The 12329-nt window shown below is 35.4% G+C and overlaps 1 pseudogene; it reads right to left on the bottom strand.

Annotated features, from left to right (window-relative positions):
* Window positions 1-12329, bottom strand: part of LOC149554345 (E3 ubiquitin-protein ligase APD2-like) — a 57222-nt pseudogene that overhangs the window by 17191 nt on the left and 27702 nt on the right.

A 12329-nucleotide genomic window follows, 5' to 3' on the forward strand; every position in this document is an offset into this window, starting at 1 on the left:
CTATACAACTCCTGCAATCAACACAACTCTACAAATCACCGGCCACTATCTCATAACCATAACTCCCATGCACTGCTGATGGTGAAAAGACATTACAAGATAAATAGCAAGAAATGGAACCCAAACCAAATTTTCCATGAACAAGTGATACAGCCCACTGTGATTGACCACCAGCTAAGTCAGGAGATGTCATAGCCAAAGGAGTAGGATCAATAACAACAACTGCTGAAGTAGCACTCCCAAACTCCTGCCCTAAGTTATGTATTATCAAGTTGTCAACTACAGAACCTATCGCCATGTCATGCCCATCACAACTCTCATCTTGAGGCATCAAACCATCCCATAACTGATGACAAGCACTATGAACCAAAGTACATCTCTTTATCATCATCTCATCAACATGGTCATCAAAGGTAAATTGATAAGCATACCTCACAGTGTAGTGCCAATAAAATGCACCAATTTCAGTCGGTGGCTCAAACTGCAATCTAGAAGAAACTAACTGCAATCGATCACTAACCAAGTTAGAATTGACTACTACCTTCGAAGACATTGCCAAGGGAGTAATATTACTAGCAAGAACCATGCCAACTGATGGCTCACCAATATCACATGTGATCTTTGATACAACATCTCTAGTCTCTGTGCCATTAGTACTAGAGGCCACCACCATGTCAGGCATACCACAACAATCTGCTATAGCACCCAACTCAATTGAACCTAACTTTAGTGGGAACGAATCTAATATACCAATGTTAGTATCAAGGATGGATGCATCCCCATCTCCACTATCTCTGAAAATCTCAACCATGGACATCCTTAGATCACTAGACACTATAGCTTGTCACTGTACAAAATTTGGTAAAGATTGCAATCACTCCAACTCCATGGTCACCTTAGTCAAATGAAACTGTGACTCCTTGAAAGCTAACTGTGTACTTTCAAGAATCTTAGAATTCACCTCAAGTTGCTGAGTAAGCTCACTCAACTCATCTTCCTTGGCCAATAATGCATCATATGTTGTACTCCCCCACTCCATAAGATAATCTCTGTCAGTTACGAATTGCATATAATTCTATCTCAAAATCCAAATAGCCTCCCATAAAGAGTGGATCTCTATCAAGGAAAGATAACTACCTTCCTACTCATCACTAGTAGGAGAACCCCATCCATAAATTGCTAACAACTGACGAGCAGCATCAAAATGCTGGCAAGTGATAGCAATGTCTCGTTCACTAACTCTCAACTTATTAAACACATGATGGCACTAGCTTGACTGTCTCCTACAAACCTCCTCTGATGCACTGTCTAAAGGAGTATCCTCAAAGTTACTAGTCTCTAGAGTATTACCATCCATATCCTATGAATCAACTCTAAAGCTCATATCAACATACAGAGTATCAAAAACTGTAGCACTATTGTCCAACTCCTCTATACCCAAGGAAACTAAGTCTTCAAAACTGCCCACTGCATCCTCCTAGATGTCATCAATGCCAATATGATCCTGGGACTCATCTGTACACAATGCAAAATATGAAAGATTATCAACACATTCCAGCAAGTATGGTTGACTGGATATATGAACAAAGCCCAAAACTAGTGTATAAAAACTAATACCAACATTGGATAAGCTCCTAGCACAAGAAAAGACAACACCATACAATCTGCTAATCAAATCCATGATAGCACCCAAACAATCACTGCTAGCAACAAGTATTAAAGATTTCCAGTCAACTGAATCCCAAATGCCAATATAATAATCTTGAGTCCATATACGTAAACTATAATCAGCTAGTAACTCAAGAAAACTCCTCACCTAGGTAATATGACCAATACTAACTAATTCCACATACCTGTTGACATTGTCCCTATATCCTGGATGTGAATGCAAGATGAACTCACAACATTACCAATGACCACATATGATCTACCATTCGCAGAAAGCTGAGTATTAGGACTGCAAGATGAAACTAAACTCAATTCCATGCCATGCTTATCCCCATGTCTCTCCCAATCTTGTAATGCCAATGGAGTATTCACCAAAGAAGCTCGAGTGTCCTCAAGCTCATGAGAAAGCCTATCAACTTCCTCCTCCTTCCTCCTCAAGGCATCTGAATAGTCTCCAACAAGGCTAAGAAGATGGTCATGATATGATAGAAGATGTAAATAACTTAACTTCATCATTCCCAATCCTTCCTTAATCACTTGTAAGTCAACACAAGAAGACTCTTCCTGAACTCCCTTATGTCTACCCTATAACTGAATCATTTGAATGTGATCCTCTATCATATCCTGCATCCTGTCATGATGAGATAATGAAGTCACAATACTATCTTTGTTCACCTTTAGCTAGCTAGGAAAATCATGTGAAGTACTACCTACGTCAACCTCATGTGATGAAGCATCTAACTGTGCCTGGTACTCTTTCTCAGCAAAGTCATGAATGCTCAATGTCTGCTCATCTCTACTAGGTATCTCACCATCATGCACAACAACATCCTCATAATCATCATCTAAACCCACTACCTCCTGTGGTAGAGTAGAATCTGAGACCTCTGCCTGGCTATAAGCTAGTTTCTTAAACTCCTCATGCAAGTCTTGGTAATTGTGTCATTTGCCTTGTGATAAAATCTGCCAAATAGAAATCTAGTCAACTTATCCACCTTAGCTAGGTCGGACAACATGTCATTCATCATAAGGCGGTGCTCAACCAACTGTTCAAACATGTCATGGCTTATTTTTCTAAGTTTATCTCGAATGTCTAAATAACCATCCTTTCTACTGTTCTGACTCTGGATATCAATTGTCCAAGATCGTGTCCTCTGAGACTCTGTACTATACCTGTCCATTCTGGATAAAGTAGAGTGTAACCCAATATGTTATAACTTCTTCAAACACCAAGAATCTTTATCTTCAGACATTTGACATTTCATCAAACACTTTGCAAGCAAGGGGTCGTATGACTGATATAATTTTTCAGATTGCTTGGATGTCTTGGAAGAATTTCTTTGCCATCTCATCTGGATCAGTTATACTTTTTTCTTCCTTGGATTTTGTACTTTTACTTTCAACTAGAGGTTTGATCAAAATTTCTTTATTATTTTCTCGTTGCAAATCCCTTTTCTCTTTCACTTAGTTGCATGCAACCATTAATTTTGACATGCAGCTGATTAGAAGCAACATGCAACCACCAAATTCACCAAGAACTAACATGCAAGTGATTAGAAGTAGCATGTAACCATAGATTTTGACATGAATCTGATTAGAAGCAATATGAAACCACCAAATTCACCAAGAACTAACATGCAAATGATTAGAAGTAGCATGCAACCATAAATTATGACATGCAAGATTTGGGTAGTTGTCAAAACTGACATGCAAACTTCTACAAACCCTCAGGCTGGCAAGATCATAGCTCTGATACCACTGAAATGTCCCTTTACTGATTTTTTATGATATTTCAATCCTTTAATTAGATATTTAAGATCAAACAACCAATATTTCAAAGATCCACCAAATTCTCAATAAACCCCAAATCGGGTATGCCGAAAATAGTGCCAAAAACTTCACAGCTTCACATATTATTAATAAATCTGAAAGTGAAAATTTTTTATAGAAATATCACCAGCATAACAGCCTAAAAAATGATATTTTCACATCTGTATAATATTTACACAACAATTCTCAAATGGAGGACAAAAACAATGCTCATCGAGCTCCCGAAAATAACACAAAATAGTCGAAAACACCACAAAGCACTAATAATCTATCATAGAAGTATAATCATGACCAAATACATATATTCAGCTCTATTTTAACATATAAATGTCTTATATACAGAAGCAACTCAAACTTATATGAAATACTCAATCGAAAACACCAAACTCTTACAAAAAAATGCACCCGAAAACCCACAAATTTGCATTGTTCAGCACAAAGGCAAACTTTGCATGAGCATGCACATGGAATGGATTTAAACTCCCATCCTTAGCCTTCTTGAAAACTTGCAAAATCCTATTCTTGGGTCTCCTTCTCCATAGGTTTGGTAGCCTCTAAAGAACAACAAAGAAATGAACAAAATCAAGTTCTGGAATCAACCCAAAATGCCTCCAAACCCCTTAAAAGAGGGCATAACCCTAACTCACATCCAAGAGGGTTTAATAAAACATATTTTAATATTTATTATTACATTAGCTTCCAAAGATTATCCCTTTTTTTTTAAACTTCACCTTTTTGGGCCTGCCTGCCTTAGAAAAGATTATTATTTTTAATTATTTGAAAAGGGACATGACAACCTTTCTATTCTGCATTTTAAATCTCTCCAAGATTTGCCTTGCATTTTTTGCTTGAGAGATGAAGATTCCATCATGCATTTTTTTTACTTCTATGCCTAGAAAGTACTTCAAAAGACCTAGGTTTGTCATTTCAAACTCATTTTTCATGACCTCTTTGAACTCACCAATTAGAGCCTTGTCATTACCAATAAAAATTAAATCATCTACATACAAGACAAGAATCAACACATTACCATTTTTTGCCTTGATATAGAGAGTAGGCTAACCATTTCTTTTGCTAAAGCCATTGCTCATCAAATATGAGTCAATCCTACTGTACCATGCCCTTGGAGCTTTCTTGAGCCTATAAAGAGCTCTCTTCAATCTATATACTTTATTCTCTTCACCTGCAACTTCATAACCAGGTGGCTGATCCACATACACTTCTTCTTTCAGTATACCATTTAAGAAGGCAGACTTCACATCCATTTGATATACCTTCCATTTGTGTTGAGTTGCAATTTCTATGATAGCACGCATGCTTTCCATTTTTGCAATAGGGGCATATGTCTCATCATAATCTCTTCCATACTACTATTTGTAGCCCTTGAATACCAGCCTTGCCTTATGCTTATCAATTTTTCCTTTAGCATTACATTTGTTCTTGTAGACCCATTTCACTCCAATCACTTGCTTCTTGGGAGGCAATTTAGTTAGCTCCCATGTCTCATTCCTTTCTATAGTGTACATCTCCTCATCCATTTCCTTACACCATTTCTTCTTCTTAACAGCTTCTTCAAATATATTGGATCACTATGAGAAAATAATGCAAAATTAACACTCGCATCATAATCTTCGTACCTTTCATCTTGGTATATCTCCCTAAGACTCTTGGTCTTTCTTGGTAACAAGGAGGAGAGTGTGGGATTAGTATCTTCACTACTACTACTTTCCCAACCAGCTCGATTTTCACTAGTACTCAGCACTGATACTCAATCATGCCTAGAGGAGCTCGGCAATGACTGAGGTTGCTTGCCTTTTCTTCTATTTGGTCCTTCTTATTGATATTCATCAACATCCTCTTCACTCACAATCGGTACTTTACTTGAGGTGCTCGGTGATTCATCAATCGGTCCATACCATGACTGATTTTCAAGAAATTCTACATCTCTTGAGAGAATCATCTTGTTTTTCAATGGATCATACAATCTATATGCCTTTGATTCTGAGTTGTACCCTATAAAGATGCACTTCACACCTTTGTCATCCAATTTTTTCATTTTCTCTTTAGGAACATGTGCATATGCAACACATCCAAACACCCTTAGGTGTTCAATTGTCCATCTTGCTCGTGACCATGCTTCCATTGGAATTCTATCATGAACTACTTTTGTAGGACACCTATTCATTAGGTAAACTATTGTTGCCACAGCCTCTCCCCAAAATTCAATTGGGAGACCTTTCTCTTTCATCATGCTCCTTGCCATTTCAATAATGATCATGTTCTTTCTTTCAGCCACTCCATTATGTTGTGTTGTATAGATGGTTGTGAGCTCTTTCTTTATACCATGTTTCCTGGAAAAATTTACAAAAGAATTGGAGGTATACTCCCCTCCTCTATCTAATCTTAGGACTTTGATATAGTGTCCACATTCTCTTTCAGCCTGGGCTTTGAACTCAAGAAACTTATCAAATGCTTTAGATTTAGATTTTAAAAAATAAACCTATGTCCTATGACTGAAATCATCAATGAATGTCATGAAATAATTACTCCCCCCAATGGAAGTAACTTACATAGGACCAACTAGGTTAGTATGCACTAACTCTAATGGATATCTAGCCCTCCCAGAATTTTCAAAATTAAAGGGAAGCCTATGTTGCTTACCCAGAATACAAGTCTCACACTTGTCACATGAATTTCCTATTCATTGCAAACCTTCTACCATTCTTTTATTTGACAACAAATTTAAACCAACATAGCCAAGATGACCATACCTGACGTGCCATAGTCGTGAGGGGTCTTCAATCACACTCCTTAGAGCTGATTGTGTGGGAGGTGTAGCACTAACTTGAGATGAGAAACATGTCTCAATCTTCAAGGGAGACATTATGTTCTTTTTCATTTGAACTACTGCAAGTAAGTTCTTGCTCCCATCCTTTTCATGAATGACACACATGTCATTCTCCATCAGCACTTTGTATCCATTTTGAATGAGTTGACCAATGCTCATCAAATTGTGCTTCATACTAGGGGCAAAATACACATTTTGTACTTCCTTCTTCTCACCTTCCTTGGTGCAAACCATAATAGATCCTTTTCCCACTACTAGTAGAGTTCCATTATTACCCATTTTAATCTTAGATTTGAAACTCTTGTCAATGAATGAAAACAAAGTTTCATTACCACTCATGTGGTTGCTACATCCACTGTCGAGGTACCAAACCTCAGGGCTTCCTTCTTCACCAAAATTACACATGATGAAGGAAGTGGCATTGTTTCCACTTCCCATGTTCACATCAGCCACATTTGCTTGTCCTGATTGATCATTTTGCTTCTTCTAGAATTCACTTGCATAATGTCCATATTTATGATAGTAGTAGCATTCTATATTAGTCCTATTTGAGTTGTAGTTTTTCGTACCTCCTCTTGAAGTATTTTGTGAGCTACTTGCTCCATCTACTCTTCTTGAGCTTTTTGTTGTAGCATTTCTTTGTCCTTCATTACCTTGACCTCTGCCTCTAGAGTTTTTGCCTAAGCCATTTCTTTCTCTCCCCCTTCCTCTTGGATTTGACTGAGCCTTGAATGTTTGCTCTTGGGAAGAAGAAGATGCAGATCTATTGATCCTATGCTCATGGGTTTGAAGAGTACCCATCAACTCATCCATTTTCAAAACAGTGAGGTCTTTTGCCTCTTCTATGGTCATGACCAAATTGTCATATTTATGAGGTAAACTTTTCAATATCTTTTCCACTATCCTCTACTCTTGATAGTCTTCTCCATTTGATTTCAGTTGATTAATCACATATTGGAGGTCCTTGAACTAAAATCTGCAACTAGTTCATTTTCCTTCATTTGAAGGTTCTAAAACTCCCTCCTTATATTCTATAGCTTTACAGTATAGACTTTATCAGTCCCCTTGAAGTTCATCACAAGGATATCCCAAGCTTACTTTGCATAATTTGTTGCTGAAATCTTTGGGAATATTGTCTCTATCAGTGCTTCTTTAATCAAACTTAATGCCTTAGCATCCTTCCTCCTTGACTCTTTCAAATGAGTCTTTTATGCATTTGTGAGAGTAGCATACTAAGTTGGGTCTATCACATCATTGAAATCATTAATCACAAACTCCCATAAATCATTTGCAACCATTATGGTTTTCATCTTTTTTGCCCATGTATCATAATTTTTTCCATTAAAGGATGGTGGCTATTGCCATATCTTTTCTATATCTACTACCATGTCTAATATTCCAAGAAAACAAATGCCCTAACTCACTGTAGATGTGGGGCCTCAAAGCTCTGATACCATGTGAAAAATAAAACAAAACTTAAAAAATTCGCTCGGCACTAACAATTGTCGAGTGTCAATTTTTCTCAGCACATGAAGGTGTTGAGTGGCAATGTGCTCAGCACGTGAAGGTGCCAAGTGACAGGTTTCTTAGCACAATAAGGTGTCGAGTGATAGGTAGTAGGTGTTGAGTTAGCTTGGCACAAGAAGAGCTCGGCATTCAAAAGCAATGCTCGAAAACAACGGATGCCGAGTGAGCTCGGCTCAAACTAAAAAATTATAACTTAGTGAAATTTCAACATGAATGTTGCCACCATTAAAACTAGAGAGTCAAAGCTTGAAGCTTCTAAACAAACTTCTCAAATGCAATGAATAGAAGAAGAACAATGGATTCAAGTATGCTTGCTTTCTTTCTATTCAACTTTGATTATAAATATTACAAAATTTGGGAGCATTCAGCTTCAAACAAAAAACCCTAAGATAACCCTAAAACTTTAAACAACTTCAATACTTCAAACTTGCAGCTCTAATGGCTTCATATAATGGTGCTTGGAGCAATCACTACTTCAACAGGACAAATCCAACAATAACAAACTTATAGAGTGAACAAGGAAAACACGTGCAACTGGAGAGATTGGATCTATTGATCACTTTCTTCTTCTTCCTTCTCTGTTGTACTTTACTTTTCTAAACTGACTCTCTTCTTTGTTCTACTGAACACACACTCTACTAGTCGAATGAAAAATTGATCATTTCTTTTGTCATGCTTCCAAAAAACATTTTCCCCCTCTTTCTTGATTTCAAAAAACTCACCTATTGCATTTTTTGTGTAGGTCGGAAGGCATTGTATGTGGGCATTTGGCTCCTGGGGCAAACGGCCTCTTGCATTTAATATTCCAACAAACAAAGCCCGCAATCCTTTACAGTAAGACAAAGCAGATTAATTATCCAAGTGCATAGTACCAACAGTATGCACTCTAGAATTCTTAATAAAAGAATTGCATCTGAAAAAAGAAAATAAAATCAATGCATTTGATATGCACATGAAAGTCTTGTTAAATTTTCTCAAAATCTTAATAAGATATAATAAAATTAAGACAAGCCAAAATCCTTTTAAGATCTTTTAAACAAGCGCTTCAATTTTCATCCATTTTTTTTTAATGTTTAAGTACATTTTCATCAATTTATTTTTGTTGCTTAGGTGTATAATATGTCATTTCAAAAAGTTTAAGGTACCAATTGATGCAAGAGCATACAGACTCATATAAAATCCTACACTACCATAAACACTAGTGAAGTTCTATTTCCAGTTAATGTTTCATTTTATGTGGACTTTCTCTTTGTAGTTTGTGTTATCTTCTCTTCTTTGACTGGGTTACAAGAAGATTTTAGGCTTTTTCATTGATTCAGTCCTTCTGTAGAAGTGTTTGCAGCATTATAATGCTATTTCACAAACCAAACCAAGTTTTTGCAAGAATATTTTTTGTGGAATATAAGATGCTATGAAATGGCAATAGGAGCTATTTTTTACCCTAGACCAAATATTTGTCTTGCAAAATGCTTCATCTTAGTCAATAACAATTGGAAGAGTGTGGATATTATTGTTTCACCTTTTTCTACTGCTACAACAGGCTTCGACTGAGAGTAAAATGTCACTCAAATCAAAAAATGTATTTAGCTATCAAAGATTACTAGCTGTATTTTCTAATTTAGAAGGCCTTTTTCTTCTTTTCCTTTCCATTATAGCCAAGTTTGTCGCACCATCACTTTTTTCAAAGACAATCTATGTGTTCTTGTCAGAGATTCATCTCTTGGTTTATGGTAGTTTTAACAAGGGTGGCAGAAATTATCTTTTTTTATCGATTTGGCCAAAACATTTACCTTTCTGGGTGCATCCCTTCATTCTCCTTATGCTCGCAGCATTTTTTTTATGTTGTTTGATCTATTATTCCTTTAGCTGCTTTACTGTTGATGTTCCTTGGCTATGTTGGCACTTTGGTAGTTCTTAGCTGTTGAAATCACTATCGCATCAATCCTTCAGTGTCGGCTAAGTGTAGTAGCCCTAAGGACTTTGGCATCTGGTTCTTGCAAGGGATATTAATACTTTCTTAGTTTTGTGTTATGAAAAAAGATAGAGATTGAAAAAAAAAGAGTTTAGACCATGTGCTCAAGAGAGGAGGATATCGATTTCAAAGAAGAAATGGAATGTTGCATGTGACAGTTTTATGCTTTAGCAAACTGAACGAAAGATAATTTGCAAAACATGGAAAAATAGAGCATGTAAAGGAAGTTGAAAAAGAGCCACATGAAGAGAACTGAGCCCAGTAATGAAGTTTGAAGAGTATTTTTTTTTTACTATCAATGTTTCGGATCATACTACATGATCCATCATCAGGATGCAAGAGAACATTAAGAAAAAAAAATTCAAAAATTAAAAATCTCATTTTCATGGATTGTGGAAATCTAATAGATCTAACGAATATTCTTTAACCTAGACAAGGTTTTCTATAGAAGGATTTTGTATTCCTGAAGCACTTGTATCATCTATGCATGTTTGAATCAACTATAGAAGAAAAACTAAAACCTATCATTAAATTTTGACTCAATTTGCATTGGTTACTTCTTGGATTTAAGTTTTTTTAATTTGACAACAATGCTATGCATATTTCTAACTAATGTCTCTGACCTTGTGAACAACACAATTCTATATCAATTTTTTAACACTAAATATGTGTTTCTCCATCAGAACATGGAAAAATAGAGCATGTAAAGGAAGTTGAAAAAGAGCCACATGAAGAGAACTAAGCCCAGTAATGAAGTTTGAAGAGTATATTTTTTAATGAAAAATATTTTGATTAACTAAGCATTTGAGAGAACTAAAGAGGGACTTGCAATTTAATTTAAGTTATGATATTTAGCATTCCAACTAATAGATTGGACTTGTAAATATATACTAGTAATATGATCCAAGGTATCTAATGTTTCAAATATTTTTTATAAAACTTGACTAAACACTTTGATTTAAGCTTGACTCATAATCTCTAGTGGGCATCTATTCAATGGGATTCCAAGTGGTGGAGTAGTGGCAGATGAAGATCCAAATCTGCAAGTAATTATCTTGTAGTCAGTGGCTTGGGTATCAATCCCAATGACTACAATCAACATTCTGACATCCATCAATCTCTCATCATTTTATTGCATCATACAGTCAAATATAGAGATCAAAACTATTCAACATGGGAAATAGACTAGGAAGATCCCACAAACCCCATAGATCTTGAAAGATCTATTAGAGACCTTTTTAAGAGGTCATTTATATGAGATGCTTAGTTGTGATCTTCAAAGTACGTTTATTATGTTTCACAAATAGTAGTGAGCAGAAGAGAGTATATTTGATGCTTTCATGTTTATGTTTATAGTTATTTTCCAAGTTAATATTTTTATAATGAACTATGAAATAAAATATCAATCCTATTTTTTTATGGAAGACGTCATTCATGAAGTATTAGAATAAGATTCAAGAGCATCATGTTCCTTTAAACATTTGGGCTTTATTTTCAAGTTGACAAAGGGTAAATTCAACACTGAACATTACAACACACAAATCCTTGAAGAAATTGAAAGAGTAAATTTATATAATTAAAAAAGAAAAACAAACTACAAATTTAATATTACCCAAAAAAAATTAAAAGAAAAAATCTAGCATTTAAAAGTCTACTAGTTATGCTTCTTAATAATTATCCCTCTTTTAACATACTTAAATTTCTACTTAATACCTAAAAATGTAGGTTAAAAATTATTATAAGTGTCATACCGTTATATTTCTTTGAGGTGGAGTTGTTAGAAGAGCATAACTATTCTAAAGGATTGAAAGCTTCACAGTAAATAAGCCCTTTCCCATTGAACACTTGTAATTAGCAGTTCCAGTGTTATACATTTTGGAGGTAAAATTTAACCTTATCACAACCTACAAAAAAGAAGATCCAATTCCTCACTATTTCAACTCTAGAAAAATGTTGAATATCTATTATAGGAATTCATTTTAATAAGTCAAACTTTATGAACAATCTTTCAAGAGTTGTGTGCTTACAAGAACCCATATTTCTTCCCAAGTTCTTGCAAATCACTATTGCTGAAAGACTTGATATTTATATAAGATTGATTCCCAAACTATGATATTATGTAATGTTGCATTGGACAAACATAATAAGTAAAAAATGATTTGACAAAATTTTGTTTTCCCATGTATAAAGGCTTACAATACCTGTGCACTATGTTGATTGAAGTTTCCCACAACAAAATAATAATTTCAATCCTCCTTCACTGTACACTCTATCTCCCCATGGCCTGAGAATAAAAAGAACATGGATTTGATTTGATTGCCACATATAGAAGAAATAAATACATAGAGCCACCATCAAAAGAACAATGTTTTGTCTATTAGTGAATGTAGTAGCATAGAAGAGGAGGTTGCTAATGCTGTAATCACTATTTATAACTTTTTAATAATCCATGATACAGCATCAAAAATCTCAATCTTGATAGAA

Source organism: Cupressus sempervirens, chromosome 5 (assembly GCF_028749045.1).
Source record: "Cupressus sempervirens isolate cs-2001-9-10 chromosome 5, ASM2874904v1, whole genome shotgun sequence".
Classification (NCBI taxonomy): Eukaryota; Viridiplantae; Streptophyta; class Pinopsida; order Cupressales; family Cupressaceae; genus Cupressus; species Cupressus sempervirens.